At 39.7% G+C, this 25,551-nt stretch overlaps 1 protein-coding gene across 6 annotated transcripts in view; it reads left to right on the top strand.

Annotated features, from left to right (window-relative positions):
* LOC122416156 (insulin-like growth factor 1 receptor) overlaps positions 1-25,551 on the top strand; it is a 40,325-nt gene continuing 14,774 nt past the window's right edge. The window contains exon 1 of one of the 6 annotated variants that reach the window (XM_043428873.1): positions 1-26. The gene's annotated coding sequence lies outside the window, so the exon portion shown is untranslated. Of the gene's footprint in view, positions 27-943; positions 1,486-3,002; positions 3,323-13,092; positions 13,222-24,301; positions 24,435-25,551 lie in introns of those variants that run through there. The other 5 variants (XM_043428870.1, XM_043428871.1, XM_043428869.1 and 2 more) reach the window with 5 other exon arrangements.

Raw genomic sequence — 25,551 nt, 5'->3', positions numbered from 1 at the left:
CGAAAATGTAAAATCGTATCGAGCAAGTACGAAAGAATTTTCTCAAGGCATTTCTATGGATTGTGTAAAGTTTATAACTCAAAAGGAACGTATAAATGAAATTATGCAATTTATTATTTTGATAATGTATGTAATCTATATGTAGAAGAAATGGTGCAAGAGCTATACAGAGTTCTCACTCGCCCACTGTTGCGAATCAAGTCTTTCGAAAATCCTCGAAATTCAATTTATTTAAAATATTCCAAATTGATCTGTGAACAACCGTTCGAGCGAAAATTGCTAATTCTTTTTTGTCGTCCGTTAATATATCAGTTATTTGCAGTTTGACTCAGTCGGTAAAAACTGGCAGTGTCGCAATTCGAAACAGTTGACGCGGATCTTGTGGAAAAATTTCTGGGAAAAAAAAAATCCATCCAAAAAAACAGGGTTTTTACATGGTGATGTATTAGAAGTCGTATAATGAAAAATATCGCCATAATTGGCGATAATTTCATTAATTAATTCAAATAAAAAAATCGAAATAAGTGGACAAACATTTTCAGATTTGATATTGGACTTACTTCAAATTGTTGAAACTCAATAGAGAGCGATAGGGCTCCAAATTTTTTCATATTTTCAGAGGTGAAATTCTTTGTATTCTTGATCACATGGGAAAATGATTTCTGGATGTAGAATGTCGATGATGTCGATGTATTGGCGCGGAGAACGGAGACAGCGCCATCCTTTAGCGTAATATCGTAACTGAATAGCCATGGAACAATAACCCCGAGGGCTTATACGCCACTGTCAGCGCGATACCAAGGAGATAGAAAGAGAGCGAGAAAAGAAAGGGAAATAATGGAATAGCGTGAAGAGAGTCAACAGTCAACAGTGAGCTCCTAATGTGTTTGGCGGTCAGTGCCAGCTGACTCGTGCGACTCGGCGCATTACGAATATCGGTGTCTTCGGGAGGGCTGAGAGTCACGTTTGAAATCGCTTCACCGCGCGTCGTTTTTTCGTTCTGTTACTAACGTTTGAGTCCCTCGTCGGTATTTGTGGTGGAGTTGCATAGCGGCTTGTGTGTTCGCTCGGATGGCGACTCGTGAAACACGTCACGTATATATCGGAACCGGGTTATTCGAGACAGGCTCGTTATCCGGAGTTAAACGGATCTTTGTAACACGAGAACGGTAAGCATAGTGAGAGAGAAAGAGAGAGAGAGAGAGCGAAGATAAAGCGGTCAAATTCAATAAAAAAAGTTCATAAAAATCAGAAAAATAAACAGCGAAGTGTACGAAGGGATTGTTTTGACCGAGTGTTTGTGATTCGTGTGTGTTCATCTATATATATATATTTGGATGCAAGAAAGTTAAGTGCTGTGGCGTTGATTCGTCGACCGGATCGCCCGCCGATTGGAATAATTGAGCATATAGATACACATATACAAATTCATATATGCGTATCGGCCTGTGTGTCTCTTGATATTGGGGAATACATACGAATTTGGTGAATATTTGAACAAAAATATTATTGTCGTTGTAGATTATTTTTTATTCGTTACTATTTCTGTTCTTTTTTTTTTCATTCGTTTTTCGTCTAAATTCACTCGATTCTCAAACGCGTGAAAGGCCACGTGGGCTGCGGTGTATGTATTACGTATATGTATATAACATAACCATACATGTTTGCACGGGCAGACACAAGTAACACGAGTATGGCTCTCTCGGCTGTTGGTCCGTTTTTATTTTCGCGTGAGAAAGGAAGTTGGCCAAGAATATAGTGATACAGTAGACGATTTACAGAGAAGAGTCTTCCGGTCGCACGAAAAACATTGCGGCGTGTAAGGAAGATGGATTGAGATAGAAAAAGCGAGAGAGAGAGAGAGAGAAAGAGCGAACGGAGCGGGTAAAACGAGACAAAGAACCGAACGAAACGGGATGAATGAAGAAGATTAAAACAGATAAGCAGAGATTAGGGTAGAAAAAAAAAGAAAGGAGATAACAAAAAAATGAGTGAATAATGTAGAATGTGGAAAATGTGTACACTACGAATGACGGTTTACAGTTATTATAACGTTTCAATGTAAAAAGGTAGGAGAAGGGAGAAATTAAGGACGGGAAAGAGTAGAAAAGAGTAGGAAATAGAGAGGAAAAAAACAAAAAAACTTCGGTCGGCGTATGTATGATGGCCACCGAAAAGAGCACGCATAAAGCTACGTCACCGTAAATACGCGGCATGTACAGACTCATCACGTGCGCGTGAACGCATGCATGAGCACCCGCAAATACACGTACGCGAAGGGGAAAAATGCAAAAACATTGGAAGCCCATCGGAAAAAGCGCGGTGGGAAGAGGGCGCAGCGGGGCGGGAGAGGGCTGTTGCACGTTGCGCGCGCCCGCGCACAAAAAGAAATCCCACACGAGGACACGAGGACCTTTCGTCAGCTCAAAAGGCTGTGCTCATGTGGCTGCCTGCAGTAATATGCACCGAGCTCGCACCTCGAATGCACACCTCTACCTTTTTTACACTAGAGAGTTAACGGACGGTGTAAAACGTGTGAAAGAAAAAAAAAAGTGTTTCTGTTTACCGCGAGTAGAGTTCGAAACGATACGTTGGCATTTCCGAAGGACTGAACGGTCGAAAACTGCGTGTCGGAGTCCCGGGAATTTCGTATTTCGATAGAGAAACGACGAGTGCGAGGAGGGATGAGAGAGAAAGAGAGAACAAGTAGCAACCACCCACGAGTCCGGGGGAGGGATGGACGAGGGGGTTCGCGCTGGGAATATGCCGGGTGTCGATCGATCGCGCGGGCACAGTGCACTCGCGCGTACGCGTCTGCATGCGTGTACGTTTTGTTGTGAGGACGAAGGGAGGAGAAGAAAGAAAGGAGGAAAGAGAAAAAAGATATATAGGAGTTCGGTTATCTCGACAACGCCGTATGGCGCGAGCGCGTTTGTGCGTTTTAGACGACGAAGGAAGAGAGGAGAGACGCGGCGCCCTTCTCCCCTCTCTTCTGCCACTCGCTTGCCGCTTGTTTTTCTTCTCCTCTTTCTCGCACTCGCTACAATGCCTCCCTATAGTCATGGAGCGTGCGCGCAGAGCGCGTGGTTCGTGTCTCACCGTCTATATGTATATATCGTTCGGTATGACATACTACGTCGGGAACTACGACGAAAACAGTATCGTGCGGAATTTCCTCGCGAGCACACACGGGACAAACGAAATAAAAGTTTTCGTTTTTCCTTAAATTTCGTCACTCCGCTGAACTTGAACGTTTTAGAGTTGAGTGTTGTAAGAATATTGGAAACAAAAACGGATGATGAACGAGGCAAATGCGTTTATGGTACGTGAACGACTGATTCTTTCGTATTAGATATATTTTTGTATCGACCTCTCGTCTCCCGTTTCGCTCCGGTACACACTATTGCGTCAGTCGTCGATTAAACTTCGTTGCGACTCTCTTTTTCTTTCTTACGGTTCAAACTCCTCGGCATCATAATACACAACGATTTCGTGCATTCGACAGCTGCCCTGCCGGAGAGATTAATACGCCCTTCTACGTGACAGGAGGCTTTTCAAAAGTTGGGATAAACTTTCTCTTATTTTCTTGTGAATGGACCATTAACAATGGAAACGATAGATAGTCTAATGTGATTATTTTCTCACGGGGCTCGCCCGACGTGGGAGTGTGACGCGTGGGTGTTGCTGAAAAACAGAATTCGTTTGAGCCCATTATTAACATTAATGAAGAGTAGAATATGAAAACTCCGAGACACAAATAACGATCAATCACGGCAAATTGATATTTGGTGTTTACCAGTTTTTCTCCCCATCTTCTCCGAGAGCGATATTCTTTTTTTTTAATTTACGTGACGCACATAATTTCCAAAGGATTATCGAGAAAAAGAGAGCCCCAAGCGGGTGGATGGAAGCGTCCGAAGACCGCTGTGCGCGCGACGTTGTAAACAATGCGCGCGGAGACTGCGCGTGCGACGCGCTCGCTCCGCCCCTCCACTCGATCGACCCTCGCGTCAACGTTCTTCTCTCCTCCCGCGCGCGCCGTCTCGTTTCGAATCGCCGCACTGGCAACATCGATGCGAAACAGAAACGCACTACGAGTGAGAGAGAGCCGACACACACTCGCTACCCGCGTGACGTAATCCATTCAAGCGCATACACTATCTATTCGCTACGCAAACGCGCCGGAGAAAGCGCTTCTAGCGTTTTCTCCCTCGTATGCAAACATAATTCCCTTTCTCTTTCCTACCTTCCGGAGATAATGCCGGGTATTCGACTTTAATCGACCTCGTAGCGGGAGGCCGAAACAACGGAGAGACGGAAAGAGCGAGAGACTCGTATTCAAGCGGACATAATATAGCAATCAATTGGACCAACCCAGTGCATAGATTTTTTGATAATTCGTTCTTTTATCTAGTCTCAAAGTCCGAATTGAATCATTCGCGCGAATGAACGCTGCGTGACGCACACGGAGAAAACGGATTCGTTTTGTATAGTGAGGAATATATTATTTTTCAAGAATTTGAAAAGTATTTAGGCACCGATTACAAGCAGCATAGTATTTTTTGAATTTTACAATTTTTCATACCTTCAATTATAAACAGCTTCGTGTGCATAGCAAAAAGTGATGCACATGCGAGAACTTTTTTTCGCTTTCGAGTGTTATTCATCATGTCAGACTAGCTGACTTACTGATAAGTGGAAATGTATTGTAAATCACAAATTTTCACTGTCAGCATAGTAAATTCTATGATGAATACACAAATATACACCGATTACGTGTGACGACGCTGAAGTTTCCAACGTTGGAGTCCAACGAAATGAATGAAAATAAAATGATTTATCCATCAGTTTTTTATTTCACGAATCATAATTGTGTAGATTAAAAAAATACAAAGTACAAATTCGACTGGAAATAAATTGGAGAATTACTGGAATTATTGAGCAGTTTTTTAGATCATTTCGTTGGACTCCAACGTTGGAAACTTCAGCATCGTTACGTGTGACATTTTACCATACATATTGTTTTTTTTTTCAGGGTTGCCCGAGCATACTTTACAATACAAACATTTGAAGTGACTGAAAAGTTTTTTTACTATGCTTATAGAGAAAAACATTCTTAAATCTTTTAAAAAATATTTTAAATAAAAGTGCCGGATAAAACTTGGATTCGAAAAAAATTTGAAGATCATAAAACTACGATAATTAAAATATACGTTTTAAAAGACGAATTTTTATGAAATTATTTCATTATGGTATCTTGAGCGATGCTCGTAAATGTCTGAAATGATCATGGTTGAGAAATTTGATTATGAAGACCACCGCTTGAGGTCATTATCGTAGAGAATGGATAAACGAAAAGAGAATGAGCGTCACATTTTTTTCTCGCTGTGTTATCATGGAATTTTTATGTGGTCGATGCGGGTGTGTATTTGACGCAGGCAAAGACATGTGACGCGGGCGATCCGAAGCGCGTGAGATTGAGAATAAGGAGCAAGAAAGAGAAAAAGAGGGAAATAGAAAGTAGAGAGTGAGAGCCCGAGAAAATAGAACACGAGAGTGAACGAGACGTTCGAATCCAGGCGATAATGTCCAAGCGTTCCGTTCTCCACTGCTGAAATCAATAAAAAGTCAAAATAACTACGACACGTATCGTTACAAAGTTGTGCGAGAAGTCGGGGCCCGTGTCTCGTTTCGTGGAACGAAAGATGCAAATGAAGAAGATGTTTCCATGATCCGGAATGGTCGGAATTTAATTGGCTCGCTTGTGCTTGACCACAGTTATCAAATTGGATATTAATTTTATTAAAAATCGTAAATTACGATTCAAAATGACATAGTTTTTTTTATTAAAAATTATAAAATGCAAACAGAAATGATTCGCCATTGACATTTTAATATAAGACATAACCTTAAAAAATGAATAGATGTACTGGGGAATTGATCTTACATACATCCTTAAGAAGAAAATTCTTGGTCGCATGTGAAAATTTTACTCTTCCAATCATAGATCGAACTTGCCGAAATATATAATCATCTGTTTCAACGTCTGCAGTGGTTGGGATTACCGATCGTGCATTGTTATCTTTTACGGCTGATCGAAGTTCTGACGTTTCCCAAACCGGTACTGAACTGTGCAAAACCAATTCAAAAATTTGGCGCGCATGGTTAAGTAAAAAAGCCCGGGAAGATATCGAATCGATATAATTTATAGAAGAACGATTCTAAGCTGCGCAAACAGACGAGATTTCTGTATTGTATGGAAACAATGCGTAGGTGTATATTTTGATCGAATAGAGGAGGGAGATCGAGTGAAACGTTGAACTTTTGGGTTTCTAGCTCTAGGTCGGTGGCTGAAAAGATAAATTTATGGACGAATGTTGAGTGGAGAGGATGATCCAGGGTCTAGTCTAGAATACATAGGGGAGACCGGGGCAAAACGGGATACCCGAAAAATGAGAGAAATTTTTGTTTTTTTTTTCAATTTTTATACTTGTCCGAAAAGAACATGAACCATATTTTTTCCAAACCCCATTTTGTTTTTTTTATTGTATTTTTTTTCCCAAAAAATTCGTCTTTTTTTTTCAAATTCTCTATTTTTACATCACTTCCAAAGTGAAAACGTTTTTACACAGATATACAAAAAGTATTTGTATATCTGCAATTACTACCTCGCAGATTACTGCTACGATAGTAATCGCGCAGATATATGTTTGCGGACCATCATGTGTGGTCCTGCACATGAATCATGTGCCCACTCCGCACAATTTTGCCACTGAATCCATGATTCAGTTGATAAAGAATACAAATTTTTACAAAATAAACATTGGCAATCTTCGTTATTATTCATATCATGAATTTTCAATTAAATTACTGAGGGTGCGTTCGACGTACGTTAGAGCGTTGTAAGCGTTGAACACTCGGGGTTACGGGTGCAAAGTGCACCCAAGATGCATTGAATTAAAATCCTAGTAAAAAAAAATTTCATGAGTTTTTGAGGGGTACCCCATTTTGCCTCGAGTTTTTTTTTTTTTTTTTTTTGAAAATTGAAAAAAATGAATTTCAGTACATTTCTTAATTTTTGGAAGTAAACAATCGACAGAGCTTCCCAAACTTTCTGAAAAGTTCAATATCTCTTTAGGTATCCCGTTTTGCTCCGGTCTCTCCTAATAGTTTCTTGACAATATGACTTCCGAACGATGAAATGAAAAAAAGCAGATAAACGTTGAAAAATCTCGAGCCAATCTTGATAATTTTAGAATCACTATAATTTAGAATGATTTCGAATTGCACTAAAAAACAATCCTTGACACGGGATAATTTTTTTCAGATGTAGAGATGGCTGAATGAGCCAATTTTTTCTATGACCATCGAGTTCCCGGCAACATCGCGACGATGTGATGCACACTTTTTTTTTTATTAACGCTGCTATAAATTGTTCGTTTTCTGTTCGATCGAAGGAAGACTAGGCTCATTCAAAAGCCATTTAAATTTGGTATAGGATGCTATCATGCTGTTTTCGGATCAGTCAATTTGCGTCTGAAATGGACTTTTTAATATTTTTTACTACATATACGAAGTCCCTCGTCTTAGCACGCCACTACAAGAGCGGAAGGGAACGAGGCTTCGCGCGCTGTCTCTCGCTCGGCGACGCGCAAGAAGAGGGGGTAGCCGCGTTCAGTGTAGAGCGTGACAAGAGAGCCGAAAAATGTATACCAGTCACCCAAAGGAAGTAAATTTCAATGTAAACAAGCTTAACTTACGCCCCTCTGTTTCTAAGAAATGAAATTTTTCTCAGCACTGTATTTTAACTGACTAAATTATCATACATATATCTCAAGATTGGCTGGACGTATTTGCTTGCAACAAGATCTAATAGGAAGGAAAAAATCGAAAAAAAATCTTCACCGATATTCAAATTTTTTTACTAAAATTAAAAACTCTGTGACGTCATAACACCGCGGCAGGGCTCGCGCTAGTTTTTTTTTTTTTTTTTTACACGCTTGTTTTTCTTTTAATACTTGGCGTCAAGCCGCTACCGCGCGTTTCTTGATAAAATAAATACAGTCTATAAAATGTTGTAAAACCTCAATATCTAAGAGTAAAAACACACGAAGGAATTCGACTATTTAACATCACACACGCGCAGATACAAGCGCTTGTCGAGTGTGACTCAAATCAAAAGGGTTAAAGTCAACCAATTGAATGCTTATTTTTACGTCTTTTTGTTCGGAAGCGTCCGACGTAAACACGTACGAACAAGAATTTCGAGCCGGAGCAACGACGTGGTTGCTCCTCCCTCTCTCTCCCTCCCTCGCTCTCGACGCTCCCGACGTTCCGGAACGCGACGCACTTACCAGCACAAACACGCACGTCAGAGGCTTTTGAACTTCTCTCTCACAGCCGCAAGCACCACCGTCTGCCACACGCACGCTTCTTCCTTTTCCGCACGCACAAAGGACAACCAATCCCGTGAGTGTTGACTGTCTTTTTGGCTCACATGTACGTGGGTTCATCCCCACCGGCAACGAACGTCGTTTCTTGTGCGCGCACCTTTATTCTTCTACAGCAATTTGCCGCAACTACTTTTCTGCTGTTCGCGCGCAGCGCTTTATTAGTACCGCCATCGGCCGCGCGTCGATACGCCACGCGAGCATTGTGCCATCGCTTCTCTCTACTTCTCGCTCTTTCCTCTTTCTCCCTCAGACGCGAAACAACCAGACTCGAGGTACCGGCGGCGCGTCAGTCGAGAGTTGCAGCGTTCTCTCTCGGATGCGAGGGAAAAAGAAACAAGATGTTTATGTGCTACCAATTTTTTCCTCCCGCAACCGCACTCTGTGATCTCGATTTCCGCCGAGGGAAAAATTATCAATTAGCTTAGGCAAAAAAGCAATAAAGGTTGGAATAAACTCATCGAGGGTAGTTTAACCCCAAAGTAAATACATCACGGATCGCGATCCGTAGAAAAATAAAGAAATATATATTCATTACTATTCTATCATGCTCCCACTTATTTTTATGAGCGTTTTAAGAACTCGAACGACGTGCATATTCGATGAAGATTCAAAATTCAAAACTCGTTTGCTCGCGTGTTGTTTTCTTTGTCCGAGTCCTCGGTAGATCGGCCCGTTATACATGATAGTTTTTTTTTCCATCAACTTCTCCGATAACCTTGCAAATTGCAATACACGTGCAAAGTAGCAGACGCATTAAAAGTACAGGAAACCGGTTGATTTTCTACATTCGAACTAACATAACTGCCTTTAAATCGTGCGACGATCCAATTTTAAAAAATGATCTCGAGATCGTGAAAACTCCACTCTCGTTCGCATTCTTTCAGCTCAATAAAAATTCATCGATATTCATATTGACGTTGAAGTGCGCTGAAATATGTGAAAACAAAACTGAAAAGACAAGTTATCACTAAAAAAAAAAACAAGTTTTTTCCCGGATGTCAACGACGCGGACGTCGAAACAATACTTTTTTCACCGAACATTTCCTCAGCAGCTTTGCAATCTTACGGCCTATTTTCACGTCTGCTATTAAACCTGGCGCCAACACCGGGCTTTGTCTTTATCAATAGTGTTACGTACAACATCGTAGTGGGACAGTATTATTTACGCGCTGGAGAGATATGAAACAAAGATGGGCGACAGGGGCGGGGGGAACTGCGTAAGACACGAGGCACGAACGGCAATTTTGCTCTCATGCCTCGTCGCTTTGTCCCCAGACATATAACTTTTTGTTTTTGTGTACCAGCTACGACGAAATAAATAAGAGCTCCTCTCTTTGTTTTTTCTCCGACTATTCTATTGTACGGACACATAATATATAGCAATCCTTCTCGACGTTCTGCTACAGGAACTCCGTGCTCGAGGAGTTAAGAACCTTTCTCGCAACGAAGCGCGACAAAACGGCGTGGAGAGAGGATCGCGACGTATTCAAGCATGTTTAGTGCACCGTGCTTTTCTCTCCCCACGTTCCAACGTTGCGTGTACACATGTGTACAGAAACCGGCGACAGAAATAATAGTCGCGCATCGTAGCAAGCCGCTATCGTACCTATTATTTTCAACATAGATCCACTACTATGCTTTTATTTCGTCTTTCGCACATTTATCCACGAAAATACTGCATTGCTGTCAAACGCATTCTGGACGAAGTGATGAAATTGTCTCGGACTCGTATTTCATGCCATTTTTATGTCAGCCCACGTCGCGGAATTCAGCAAACAACCACCCAACCCTGGAGTTGCCAACGTTAACGACACGAAGGAAGAATATGAAATTCTCCAATTTTTCTTGCTTCCGAAATTTGCATTTCGTATTTTTTCAACCTGTACAAACGATTCGTCAAATGAAACATTGGGATATTACAAATTTCGGCTTTCGTTCATTTCACTAAACTCTGACGAAGCAGCAAACTTTCGAGTGTAAATGTTTTTCTAATTTTACTTCTTCGCAGCAGCAGACCGAGACGATGCTTTTGAGAAAAACTTTTTGATCGAGGCTGAGTCCGATCTCTTTTGACACGAAAAAAGAAATCTCCTAAAAAATGCTGTCAAATTGCATAAAAATGAAATTAATATTCAAAAACATGTCGTGGATTTGAAAATATGGCAGGCAGGAAATTTCCAAGAAAGTTTGCAACTGTAAGCGCGAGAGTGCCGAAAAATGCTGAAAGACATTATCGTGTCATTTCGTCCGAAAACTTTCGACCGGTATTGTATTCGCGCACGGACACGAAGGCATCAAAAGCGCGTCTCTCGTCTGAGTATCATAAAACAACAGCATTTTGAAGTACCGAGTTATTTGACCGTTGCGAAGAGTGTGCCAGTTCCGGCGAGACGAAGATTTTTGCGGAGGTCAGTCAATTGGATTCGTCTTCTCAAAATTTGCCATTTGTCAAACGGGTTCAATGTCCACGAGTGTACGCCGCATCAATGAACGTTTGTGTTGCAAGAAAATTAATGGATCTTCCATTTTTTAATATCCGAGCTAAAAATAGCTCTTGGAAACAAAAAGCGAGCATTATTCGGAGTGCTTTCTAGTATTTTCACTGTCGAAATACCCGAACGAGGGAGAGAGAGAGAATGCGAGAGAGAGAGAGAGAGAGAGGTTGGGGAGAGGGGAATGTTAAAATAAATGGGATAATGGTTTTGAGGCTAAAACGAGCGGAACTCTGTCGTTCTGCCGTTACAAAAAAACCTATAATCGGTATGAGCCGCAGCGCCGTCACCAAGAACTACAAAATCGAAAGCGAAAGAAAGATATTGTCAAAGTGTCGTTCTTGTATGTTACGTTTAGATAATTATGCGAGTAGTATTGAGTCGTCAAGTCGGCACCGAATGCTCCATACATCCGGCATTAGTCACGTGAACGTTTCTACACGCTTTGGATAACTATATTTTCTTTATATCCGTCTCCGTAGCTCTCTTGGCTGAACTATATTAACCCGGGATCTCTTACCTACGAGCGTGTGTGCGCGTGTTCTTCAAGCACTCTTTCACTCTCTTTCGTATGCCCCCCCGCCTCACACTGCTCGTGCTCGTCTTGGCTCCTCTTCACTACTACACTTTCTACTACGCCCGTCCTCGGAAATATCTCGGGCTTCCGCTCCCGGTCCAACCGGATCACTCGTTAGTCCGAAATAATCCGAATTCCAACGTCCGGGAATTAGAGAGCTAACGACCGCCAACAACCTGTGTGCGACGTGCGTTTATTATATTTATTATTATTTATACACTACTCTACAGTTTGAAGTCCCTCTCAGTTGACAATCGAGGCCCCTGAAACTTGGAAAGTTTGAAACTTCGATGATGAACGATCTATCAATAGGAATGACGTATCGAGAGGGTCTCGTGCAACGCGAATGTATTTAGAACTGTCAAGATTCTTTGCCGGTGATTTGCAATTGGAAGAATACAACGAAATTGATTCAAGTAGTCGATCGAATTTCGAAAAATGAACTTTTGTGTTTTTTGGATAAATTTATTGTTTTCGGTTCTTATGAATTTGACAATGCTGAAGTTTGCAACGGTTGGAGTCCAACGAAATGAGGGAAAAAACATTTTTAATTAAGCAATTTTTTATTTCAAAAAGTATAAGTGCAGGTTGAAAAAGTACGAATTGGAAATTGGACAGGAAACGAAATTGGAGAATTACTGAAATTTTTGGAGAATTTTTTTAGATCATTTCGTTGGACTCCAACGTTGCAAACTTCAGCCTCATTGAATTTGTAAAGGAACAAGCAAATAGTTTTTATGTTACGAATGAGAAACCTTGTGCTCGAAAAACACTGTAAATCCTGCATGGAAATCTGTCGAGATTATAAAAATGGGTTTTCACGATGTTTGCGCTGCTGGATGTATTTTAATGCAGCTATATAACGGCACATTCATCGACGAACGGCCTTCGCTGATGAAACGGTATCCACGTGCCTGTGGACTCGAAGAAAAAGTAACTATTAGCCGTCAAGGCTTCTAGTGAATCGCATTAAGCATGTGCATTGTTATTCGGGAAAGAAAACGCTCGGTAATGAAACTTTCAAGGCTGAAGACCTGTCCGAGATCGTGTTTTACAATTTGAAATTCCTTTCATCTTGCGCTGAGATACACAATTCGTTTCTGCGCTACAGGCTACAGTAGCGGACTGGTTTTGTCGTTCGTCGGCTTGAACTTGAAACTGAACCAGTCGCCCGTCACGGGCGGCCCGTGGCCGGCCGTCGCCCCACTTCACCACGAACCTCAACCTCAACGAAAGTGTGGAGGGGGAACAGTTTCGCCTATCGAATGGTGCCCGTTTCCCCACCACGTCCAAGGCCCAGCGGTGCATATGAACTGCGCAAGTTGGGCATGCGCCACGAGCTCCCGAAAACTTCTCGGAACTGAAAATATCGGGAAATATGCTGTTCCAATCAGAATTGGAAACACTACTCGGTTGAAACTGAGACTTTCCTGATCGGAGGCTTTTCTAATTTTCCGATAACTATTTACCAAAAATCCTCAAGCTTAATTCTTGCACTGTAGTGGTTAGAAACAAGATTTTTCTATTTCCAAAAACTATAAATAAATAACTAGGAATAAATATTGTTTTTTCGAGTCGTTTCTAACGACTTTTTACTTTGAAGAATAACGTTAAAGGACAAGAAAAGTGAATAATCCAACTGTGACAAAGGATCTTCGTCGCTGCGAGTGAAATACACGATTTTATCGTCTTCTGTCCCGTAAGTTATTCGGCTGGAGAATCTAGAGACGCGGCAGCGTCTTGACACCAAATATTCACGTGATCTATCGGTTGTTCAGTCGGTAAAAATTCTGCTGCGCGGTTTATTCCGAGTAGCTCGATATATTTAAAATAAAATATGGGTTACACGCTATTCTTATTTTACCAGAGAACAATGTGGAACTTTTATTTTTCTTAACAAAATCAAGGATTTCCAAGTAAATCGTGCAACAATTTTCCAGCTATCTCTCTCGCACTCACGCGACTGATAGATCACATTGAAAAGAAATTTTTTAGGCAGAGTGAGTCAAGACGGGCCGTGTACCTTTACTTCAGATTGGTCGATTTAAATATAATCTTGATATTGTTGAATTGATGTATCTTTCGTATGAGAATCAGCATGAAAACAGATATTTTTGCTTCAAATTGAAAAAAAAAAAAAAAAAAACGCAAGACAATTGGTGTCGTGCTCGTTGTGTTTTTTTTTCGAAAGTGCTTTTAAAAACGATTTTTTTTTTAACATAGCATTAGATGCGTTTTGACAGAATTATGAGTATTTGAATATCGGTATAGCGAGTTTTTAAAGAAATAAATTGCGTGGACCCACGAGCAGGCAAAAAAAATTGAACAAATGTGAGAGTTTCTCACATAATATAAAAATATAAGAATGAAATTTAATGTAATCAAAGTGGGTCGAATTAAAAAGTTATTGAATTGTAATTTTATTTTCAATAATTTTCATATTTTATTGAAATTTAAAATTCGTTTAATTTGATCACGATGAAAGACCTCTCGATCTAGATGACTGCATAACTTTTTTCTATAATCTATAAACAGTTTTATTCGACTTGAACGTAAGGTCTTTGTGAACCATCATCTCTTAACCCCTTAATGCCCAAAACGACAATTCTGAACACACAATTTCAAGTACACAGTTTTAACTGAGGAACAAAAGAAAAATTCTCCAAAATCCGATATAGGGATTATAAAATTGAATCGAAATCTTTATTATTTTTGTGTTTTTAATTGAAAAGTCAAGAATTTTCGACGTTTTTTTTCCTTCAAATCGATTTTCGTTATTGTTGCTGCACTCGAATAACCATATTATCGTCAAAAAAAGTGTCCTTAATGTCTAACCCTTGCAGAACACTGCGGTTAATTATTTTCCATAATAAATAGGTCCATATTTATTTTCTCAAAAAGTTTCAACTTTACAAAAAAAAAATTATATAATTAATAATTGTTCCAAAAAAATCACACGTATAATTTAGATGATTCTCACCTTTTTTTTGTTTTATAAAATTTTTTCGTTATGTTGAGACTTTTTAAGAAAAAAAATCATCAAAATTTACATCACGCTGTTTTGCAAAAACCGTCATCGTGGAAAAACTAAGAGAGAAAAAAGAGTCCGGCATCAGTGTTCTGGAAAGTATACTACTAACATCCTTCCAGATAATTCGCCGTACAATTCTCATTTAAAAAATAATTTTTTTTCACGAACCACGGTTATCCTAAAACTTCTATTCCTTAGACGATTACTTTTATCAGGGGAAACGCGATATAATCGAGGAGAAACAAAAAAAACGACAGGAGATCAAAATTTGAGAATCAAATATTGAGCGGTATTCGAATACCGGCAGGATAAACATTGGTTTGAGTTCAAATGCGAAGATACATTCGAGTCTTCTTTTCGCGGTAACCGGAGGTGCAAAATTTAGGGATTGTTCATAGTCTAGAGTCGCGGCAGCGACTCTGAGACAAGTACATTTATAAGATATGACGGGTGGGGGTCGAAACAGCGAACGATCAAAATCCCGAACAGGCATTCTGTATATCTATATATGCATATATACCGATATGACGAGTTGCTGCCAGAGACTCTTTACCGGAGCGATAGCGTTTCCAATTGTTTTCGAAAATTTTCAAAATTTTTTCCATTGACTTCACTTTAAATGCCGTATTTTTTGAGTACACATAAGAAATTGATATTTCATTACATTTTTTTTTTTTAATACTTTGATGCACGCAACACCGATATTTTTTCGTGTCTCGAGTACGCGCTATTCCATTTTGCAACTTCAAATAGTCTCTCTTTTCTCTCGTGCTCTCTCTCTGTCACACAGTCCAATCACCTCTTTCTCGCTTCATTCTTTCGAGAGCTTGCTTGCCAGACCTCGCTGCAATATCGACACCTGAATCAACACTAAACACAAAAACGTGCGAAAATATGTATATCGGGAATATTCGACCGCCACCACAGTCTTCCCGATGTACAACCACTTCCTATTTTGTATAGGGCCGACCGAACCTTACTTTCATACTGATCCGGATGGTCCGAGATTCCGAATTAACTTGCCGACAATATCAATACTGGAATAATCGTTAACCTTAGTTTTTCCAGCATTTCGTTTCCACGAGCCTGTAGATTTCATTTGTTGAAAAATAAAATCGCGTTCGGTTCGATAAGGTCAATATTGCAATGCAACTGAATACAATTCCATCTTGAAATTTATCGAACGTTTTCTGTTAAGAAACCGGGGAAATGTTTAGTCAAGTACAATAATAATGATTTCATAATGAAATAATATTTTAATGATGGGATAAAGGAATAAAGGTAAAATGTTGGTTTCCATGCAGTATTGAAAGCTTATTTTTGCATCGCACGTCAAGGTCCAAGTTCCACACCCAATTATACACGAGAAATTTCAGTTTACGAGGCCGCTCACGTACTTCTTCTCTCCCTCTCGAATCTCAGTGTAAAGTGCAGAAGGGTGGTTTTTACTACCTCCACAATAGGGTACAAGCACAGTACTGTTCTCTACTACCCGCTGTTATTGTCACGGCTACAAGTCATAAAACCCAAAAATGATGGATAGCTCTCGTTCATTGGGCCAAACTTTGGGAAATTGTGCCGCCTGCTACGGTCAACCAGCCCCGAAAGGTGGCCCAACTCATTGTCAGCTGCTCCTAGAAAATTGAGAGAGCCCTTTTGCTTCGAAAGGCGGAGCGGTGTCCGTAGTAATTTTTCAAAACCTTTCGTAAGCTCCTTAAAGATTAGGCCGAAGATGGAAAACGGTATACTTCTTTCGAACGTGAAATGGCAAAAAAAAAAAATATACCGGAATTCGACGATACTCGTCGCGGTAAAAGAAACCGATTTGTAACTATGAAAAATTGATTTTCTTTCACGAAAATTATATTCGCACCGGAGTCGCTCTTTACTCAAATTTCGGATTAGAATATAAGAAATTGGAATAAAAAAAATTAAAAAATGCTCTCGGCACCCAGCACGAGGAGACGCTGTTTTTTACGTCCATGTTTTCGATCGAAATGTGACGGACTTTCGTTACTTACCATGAACATGCAACAATGTCAGATTTTCAGAGAAGCTTTATGACGCGAACCGGGCACGGTTTTTATTGACGCGGATTATACGAGATTATGCTGATGTCTTCGTAATTTATTCGAAATCAAGCAATAATTCAGAATGTCGTACGTTTTAACTTTATATTACCCAAACAATTACGATGATTGATTTATTGAGAGGAACGAGAAGCGTTTAAGTCTAATCGCCGAATACGTGCGATACCCTATTGAAGTGATATTTTAAAACGCACGATAAGGCTTTGGGGGGATAGATTTAAAATTTTCAAAAAATCATTTCGATCTCGAGTTTTCCAAAAATAATAAATTTCACAATCGGTGCATGGGATCTGTGAAACCGTACCCGAATTTGAATTTTGCCACACTGCACTCCACCGTTTCTTTTCATTTTCTTCACAAAATTCATCATTTTTAAGGCTCTCGGCTTTCCCCGAACGGCCATCAACGATTCTAGACATTAAGGATGTATAAGCACTATAGGCTCCATCTCCGATGGCATTCTAATTTTTTGTACATCATAGTCCAAGCTTAAAACTTAATCTCTGTGAAATTTCAAGGTCTCTCAACGACTGTTTAATCGAAAAATATTTTTAGTAAAAAAAACACAATTTTACATGTCATGTATAGCCACAATGACTTCGAAGCCTGTATAACTCAAAATTTGATGTATTTTTATATTAGATGTTGATCATAAAAAACGTCTATTATATGCATTGAACCCTGAGGATTTTAACGGTTCGCTAAAAAAAGGGGGTCAACGGACATCTGAATTAGAAATATAAAGTTAGAGACGACAAATGCTCACGGAACCTCAGGATTTCATAACCCCGTGAAAAGTTGTGGCAACGTCGCACAACCTATAAATGTAAACATTTGCACAATGCTTTATGGGACTTTTTTGTCGTTATGGTAAGCTCTAACCTCAGCTGTCAACTGACTACGTCCGATGTTGTCAGACGTAAACTTTTCACACTGCACTACCGAGTCGTGTTAATAACTCCTGTATAAAATCTTTTTCGTAATGAAATGAACTTAACCCTTAGTGTGCACACCTTCACAGCGAGACATTTCGTGCACACGGGGTCACTTTGACCCCAGGTCATTTTTGACATCGAATATCTCGGTAGCTATGCGCTTTTCGGAATAAAAGGTTTAGTCACTTTTTGCAATGAATTGATCCAACTTCAAGGCTGCAAAGTCGGATTTCCAAAAAAATCTTTTTTCATTGTTCAAAAACGTGCTCAAAGTTGATAGTGCCCGTAAAAAGCACTTTTTCGGTTAAATCTCTCGTAAAAAATTAAATTTTGAGTTTTTAAAAAAATCCTTACAGAGTTTTACAGACAAGGGTCCATACTTTGAGGGAAAAATAGTCCACTTTGCAATCGTCCCAAAAAGTGTATTTATTTTGGAGTATGAAGTTGGCTATGCTCCCTACTCTTAGAGAGGGGATAACGATTTCTTAATATTGGGGGTTTTACTTATGAGATGCACATCTGTAAATGCTATTCATGTAAGAAAAAAATTTTGGGGTCACCCTGACCCTAGATGCACACTAAGGGTTAAAATCAATTTTTTGTAGAGATTTCGGATTCGTGAAAGGAATACCTTAACCTCGCAGCGGACGTTCCCGCGAACCGCTCTTGGGCCGTATAAAAAATATCGGAAACTTTAACTGCGTATAAAATAACGTTGGCACTTGAAATTTTACCGAAAAAACGGAAGATAAACGACGAAATGAGATGATTGTGAGCTGTAACTTGGACATGCCTGTACGAATACGTCAGACGTTATACGCACTTGTGGAGAGAAGGTAATTCCGTTGCGCCACAGGGCGAACGAAACGCATGTGAAATATATCTTCTCTGCGCATGATCGTCTCGTGAGCTCTCTCATCTTTCTCTTTCCTTTTTTCTCATATAACAACAACACGAGAGGCCGATGGTAGTGTTGGTGGTGGTGGTGCGGTGAGCACTACACGGAACGCCGACTATGCGGCTGAAACGCCATTACTTTTGTGTGCGTTGTTTACGTTTCGTACGCAGAAAGGAAGAAGAGCGGTTGTTGGGCTAAGTGGAAGAGGAGAGGGGAAAGAACGATAAAAGGAAAACGAAAGAGCGCAAAGGAGAATCGGGAATCGAGAATCGGGAAAAACAAGATGGATAGAGAAAAACGTGCGTAAATCCAGACTCACACGTGCAAATAGATACGCACGCATGGGTTTTGTATACACGTATATAAGCATGTGTATTTCGTGCGGTGTCGTAATCCATGGAGACAAGTTTCTGCGTCATAGAAATCGTTCGCGAGTAACGCGCTCTCCGATGCTTTGATCCACACATTAAATACTTGCGAAACGGAACCAATTGAAACCGCGTTACGACGTTTCGTATACGTTTTCTTTTTAATCTCATTCTCCTCCGAGGCTGGTTCATTCGTATCGTCGTTTTTCCCTTCCATTTCGAATTGGTCCCTTTTTATTTCGTTTTTTGTCACTCTCGAGTGTTTACGTATGCTAAAAAGTCCGTGACATTGTGCGGGAGTGTGTCCGATGAGTGTTTTTTTTTCGTTCAATTTTATTCCCCCTTCGCTTTTATTTTCTTTCCGTAAGAATGTCGTCGTCGTCGTCGTCGTCCCCCCCCCCCCCCCCCCCCCTCCCGCTCGATCATATTCGTTTTCGAGGTTAAGACCGAAGGAACCGTAGTGCGTAAAAAGACTACTTGGTTCATTCGCCTTCTCATTCCCCCCCCCCCCCTCCTTCTGCCCCCCCCCCCCCCCTTCCCAGCCACACGAGCCGGAACGAGATCTGCTTTTTTCATGTGTTTTCTTTTTAATTATTTTTGTCTCGGAAGTTTTGTATGGAAAGTCGAAAGCCGAGATTCTCGAGCACCACGATCTTCTGATTTATTATCGATATTACACATAATCTCTTATAAATTCGATTCGCTCTTATCGGAATGACTATTTCCCAGTTGACGGTTACGCATGTACCAGCTTCGGGACGTGTGAAAATTTGTTGTTTCGAGATGTTTCAATGTCGATTTTTATTCTTTATTAAAAATAAACATTCGTTGAGATTCGATACGAACATTTTGTGTTTTGTACGTACCAAAAAGTCACAATAATCTCGAAGAAAATCGTGTTCGATAATTTACCCGATCTCTGCTCCTCTCAATCGCGTTGAACTTGTGCTTGAAATCGTAGATGAGCTGGCAGAAAAATTGATGAAAATTGAAGGAATTTGAGGACCTTAGAAAATGTTCAAATCGTTTTGTAATCTGAGTTTTCCAATCGAAATTTTGTAACAATTGTTGGAGAAATAAAACAATCAAAAATTTGTTTTTTCATCACTCGACGTAGCCGCCGCCACATAGTGCCCCGTTGATTCTAGAGAATTACGACGCTGAGGTTTGCAACGTTGGAGTTGAACGAAATGAACGAAAAAAAGATTTATAATTCATTTTTTTTTTATTTCACGAATTATTGATGTGGCTTGACGAATTGGAAATTCGGCACGGAACAAAATTGGAGATTTACTGGAATTATTTGAGAGTCTTTTTAGATCATTTCGTTGGACTCCAACGTTGGAAACTTCAGTGTCATAGAGAATTGCCACATCCTTTTCCAATATATCGCAATCTACTTCACCAATCGTATGGCAACGGTTTCTATCGTCAATTGATTTATAAATTTATAATTTGTATAGAAATCGCTATCAAGTAGTGACAAGACGAGAAATAATCTCTCAGTCCATTTTTTTTACGCTCAATTACTGCTGAACATAAACACAAATAAAGGATCGCATTCAAAAAGGACTTCGCTCGGCTATAGACTATCCAGAAACGTCTTCGTGTAATCGATTTTGCTGTTCAAACGTTTCGGAACGGAAGGTTCAACTGCTGCTCGTCTATATATGTATATGACCACCATGCTCGGTGTTTTAAACCTCTGGAGGATTGACAAACCGATATATCGGCTCGCCCTGTGAAATGAAATTTGCATATAGTCGATACAAAGTTGTACCAGACACCAATTTGGGTAATTTGGGGCGGGGTTTGTTGACCGATTTATTGTTGAACCGAAATTAAAAATACACCCGCAGGAATAAAACGATAAAAATCATAAGACCGACTAATAAAACGTCGACATAAAAACATAAGACAAAAAGCACTAGACTTCCTATATAACTAGAAGGTCCAAAATTCAAAAAAATTGTATTACTAGGAAGTTGGGTTCCTGAAGGGCTGAACTTCTTACAGTGGGAAATTTCGAGAATAACCGTTTAATAGATAAATATTCGCGCGTTTTATATTCACAAATGATAGGTTAAGGTGATGAGAACGGGTGGGGATCAAATGTTGGAATGACTAAAATTTCGAACAGCTAAAATCTCGAGTTTACAGATAGATTCGACTGGAGCTTTGAATGCCTAAAATAAATAAAGCAGAAACTGCAAGGTTCGAAGCACGTTTACATCGAAAATAGAATGTAACAATCGCCCATAGGACGATGACTAAAATATCGATTTTTCGAAAATTCGACTATCACTCTTTCGATTCATAAATTACTACAGTGTCAGCGATACTGTGAAAATTCACAATTTTGAAAATATAATAACGAAAGACCAAATATTACCGAGGTTGAAATACTGAAACACCAAAAAGTCGAACAGTCAAAATAGCGAAACGTTAGAAAGTCGATTGATCAAAATAAAGAAATGCAGCGGAGCTCCAAATATACGCGTCTCACTCACTCACTTACTCAGACCGGTGATCTCCAATTTTAATCATCGCCATTTTGACTTTCGCCTTTTCGAGCTATCGCTATTCCGCATATCCAAGTTTTATAGGCTCGAAAAATTCACTTTCGATTTTTTGCTACTCTATATTCTGGTCTGTCTGTAAAACAATTACTCTCCACTTTGAATTCGAAAATATGAACTTTTGACATTCGGATGGTCTGTTAAAATTGCATTCGAAATGAAAACTATTAAAATATATATTTTCGGGTAAATACGAATTCAAAGAAGGAATTTTTGATTAAACACGCAATCTGCTGAATAGTCGATCGGGAATAAGAATTTCGAATAACTTATTTTTCTCCAAACTGATATCACAACTTAAAAAATTTCGAAGTATCGACCGTTCGACAATTCAGTTATTCGACATATTGAACCCCACCCATGAGAACTCGGAAAATGCGAAACCTTGATAGATCAAAACTTCGAGACGACATTATCTCGAAAGGTCAAAACTCCGAAAGATTTTTCTCGTACGATCGACACTGCCATTTAAACGCGTCAGGCCTATTTTTTATCTGAGTTTCGTCTAAGTTTTCGGAATTTTAAACGTTCTGAACGTTCTTTTTTGCAGTTTTTGGAAAATAAGACGATCAAAGATATGAATTTCGGAGCTCAAAGCCTTCGTGGAGTCTGACGAATCTTTCATTAACCTCTGTAGTATACTTGAAAACTTTCTGACATATCTGATTTTCTAAAACACAAATGCACGTCTTGCCTTGCCTTTTTTTATACTTTTTCATAATTTACAATCAACGAGGTAGGCTTTCGTTGGCATGATCTTTACGAAACTTGTGATTTCTTCCACGACGCTGAAGTTTGCAACGTTGGAGTCCAACGAAATGAACGAAAAGAAAAAACATTTGTAATTCACCCATTTTTTATTTCACGAAGTATTGGTGCAGCTTGAAAAACTACAAATTGCAAATTCGGGAGGGAACGAAATTGGAGAACTATTGGAATTACTGGAGGCTTTTTTTACATCATTTCGTTGAACCTCAACGTTGCGAACTTCAGTGTAATTGATTTCCGGTTATGAAAATTTGGAAATTTGAGCCGTTGGAGAATTGAATATTCGGAATATCATCCCCGCCCTTATCCCTGATCGAGCGAGTCAAGCAGCAGAAAGATAAAAACGCACTCAACAAATTGTTTCGTTGCGCGGAATAATACCAAAATTTGAGTACTCGGCGTTTCAACCAACATTTAAATTCATCTCGTTTTTCAGGATTTGAACGAAATTGATTTTCCATTATGTAATGAAAATTGTTCGAGAGATTGCGTATTTTTCGATACATTGTTATGTCATTTGTGGTCTACTTTAGTTTGCTCGACAGCTTCTGGAGGCAGAAAAAATAATAACTTACTCAAAATCGCATTTGCCCGAAGAAAAAAATTCAAAGGGTTGCCAATCTTAAAAACATTTATTTAAACATGTTATTGAATCGATGTTTAAAGTATTATATCTGTTGATAAATGCACATGTGAAGTCTTATATGCGATCACGGGTGACTCGACACATTCCGCGACGTCGCGACGCGCACGAGTCTAATTCTAATCGCTCCGATTCCCATGGCCCCGATGCGAACCACGCGCAGTCAGGCATCCATCTCTGCTCGCTTGCAGCGTCCTGAGCGTCCGCTTCTTCGCCTTACCCCCGGTCTTTCTCCTCTCCCCTACTTTTCGTTGTTTATGAAGAACGCTTTCGCTTCCCGGAAAAGCCTCGTTCTTCCCTCTCTTTCTCTATCTCCCTCTTTGACTCTCGTGCTCTCGTTTAACTTTTACGCTCCATCGTGTGACGTGATTTTTCGAGTACTCTCGGCAGGCTCTTGAGTAGCGGTGAGAAAATAATACACAATTTTCAAGCGCAAACACGCCGCGAGATCGAGTCGGTAAAAAAAAAATATATCGAAAGATTTCGAGTTCGGAAAACGCGAAGTGTTTGATTTATATTTTTGTACGATATTTAAAGCCCGTGTTAAGTTATTCAAGCTATTTTACAAATTGTTCGACTGTTATTTTGTCGTACATGTTGTTAAGACTGGTGACTAATAATGAGGAAGGCGCGCTTTTTCCTGCTCCGTGCCAAATACGATCTCACCCCAAGAACACTCGGGCTGTTTTCGATATACAAAATATAAAATATTTTTTAGCTTTTCCTTCACACGTGTCTGGATGAACATTCGGACACGTGTGATGAACAAATATTAATTAAAAAAATCTTCTCATACAACACATTCACGGAATAATTAACGAGTGTATGTAGTAGAATAAAAACTGGTTCACGGCAACTTCACTTCGCATTTCTCTGATTTTTTCCGAGAATCAATTATTCCAGAGTCATTGCTCGACCCCTGCGTTCACCGTTCGCGTACTTTCGATCAAAATTTGTCCAACTTTTTCATACCTGATTGAAAAATAGTCCGACTGTAGGATCGTTGAAACGAACATTGTGTATATTCGGCATTGAAAACAGAAAAATCGGATATTAACTTTTTTCGATAACGTTTTGGCGCTCACGATTCGTCGCTTTTCTCTTTATGGGAACTGACTCCGATGCCCCCACCGGGTCGCGTTCTCCCCCTCCACAAAAGCTTCATTCAGACCTGAACGCGCGCGCCCACATTCGACAGCCTGTATCTAAGTTTATTGCGTCGATATTATTTTTTTCATGCGTCAGCGGGCTTTGAAACGCCGGCTAGATCCACACGGAAATGTGTTTACGAGGATAAAAAATGATGTCCCGAATCAAAGCAATCTGAGGCGGGGCTCTGTTCGATCTCTTCGATTGCCGAATCATTTCTCACGCGAAAGCTGCTAAAAGAGCGTTGTTCGTCTCGTGAGCAATGCGCGTAACTGACGTAAAACGTGCTCCTGATTTCGAGCGCGCGACACCAGTGCCGCGGCCGGTCGATTCGCGAAGCTTTTCCGGTACGTTAAAAAGTTATTTACTGACGACTGACGAGACGGTCGAGAACAATCGACGAAACAAATGACGGAATATATACACGGAGAAAACGGATTCGTTTTGTATAGTGAGGAATATATTATTTTTCAAGAATTTTCAAAGTATTTAAACACCGATTGCAAAGAGCACAGTATTTTTTGAATTTTCCTATTTTTCGTCCCTTCCATTTTAAACAGCTTTATGTGGATAACAAAAAGTGATGCACATGCGAGAACTATGTTTCCTTTTGTTTTCGAGTGTTATTCATCATGTCAGACTAGCACTTACCGATAAGTTAAAGTGTATTGTAAATCACAAATTTTCACTGTCAGCACAGTAAATTCTATGATAAATACACCGAATACGCGTGACATTTTATCATATATATTGTTTTTTTTTCGTGGTTGCCCGAGCATGCTTTACCGTATAAACATCTGAAGTGACTGAAAACATTTTACGACGCTGAAGTTTGCAACGTTGGAGTCCAACAAAATGAAGGAAAAAAAACATTTGTAATTCACCAATTTGTTTATTTCACGAAGGTTGAAAAAATACAAATTGCAAATTCGACAGGTAATGAAATTGAAGAATTACTAGAATTATTGGAGACTTTTTTTTATCATTTCATTGAACTCCAACGTTGCAAACTGCAGCGTCATAACATTTTTTACTATGCTTAAAACGGAAAAAACGGACTTGAGTCTTTCGAATAAAAGATATGGGATATGGACGACGCTGAAGTTTGCAACGTTGGAGTCCAACGAAATTAACGGAAATAACATTTGTAATTCACCCATTTTTTATTTCACGTGTACACGGAAAAACTGCGAATTGCAAATTAGGCAGGTAAAAGAATTGGGGAATTACTGAAATTATTGGAGGATTTTTTCGATCATTTCGTTGGACTGCAACGTTGCAAACTTCAGCGTCATAAAATCCGTCTTTTTTACAATGGTGGATAGAAAAATTCTTATTAATGCTCTTCGAATTAAGGCTGCAATCCATATACTGTCCCCGAGATACTATATTTCAAGTGCTTTCCTCCAGAATTTTCGGCCTCATTTTCTTCGTGTAGATCGTCTTTCGGATAAAGTTACCAGGGAATATTCTATATAAATTTATTTTCTCAAGTCCATCGTAAAAGAAATTCAAATATCTCGGCGAACCGGAATATTCTTTTATATTATTTTGCACTTCTCTTTACA

Source organism: Venturia canescens, chromosome 9 (assembly GCF_019457755.1).
Source record: "Venturia canescens isolate UGA chromosome 9, ASM1945775v1, whole genome shotgun sequence".
Classification (NCBI taxonomy): domain Eukaryota; kingdom Metazoa; phylum Arthropoda; class Insecta; order Hymenoptera; family Ichneumonidae; genus Venturia; species Venturia canescens.
This window is presented reverse-complemented; position numbering and strand designations above follow the sequence as displayed.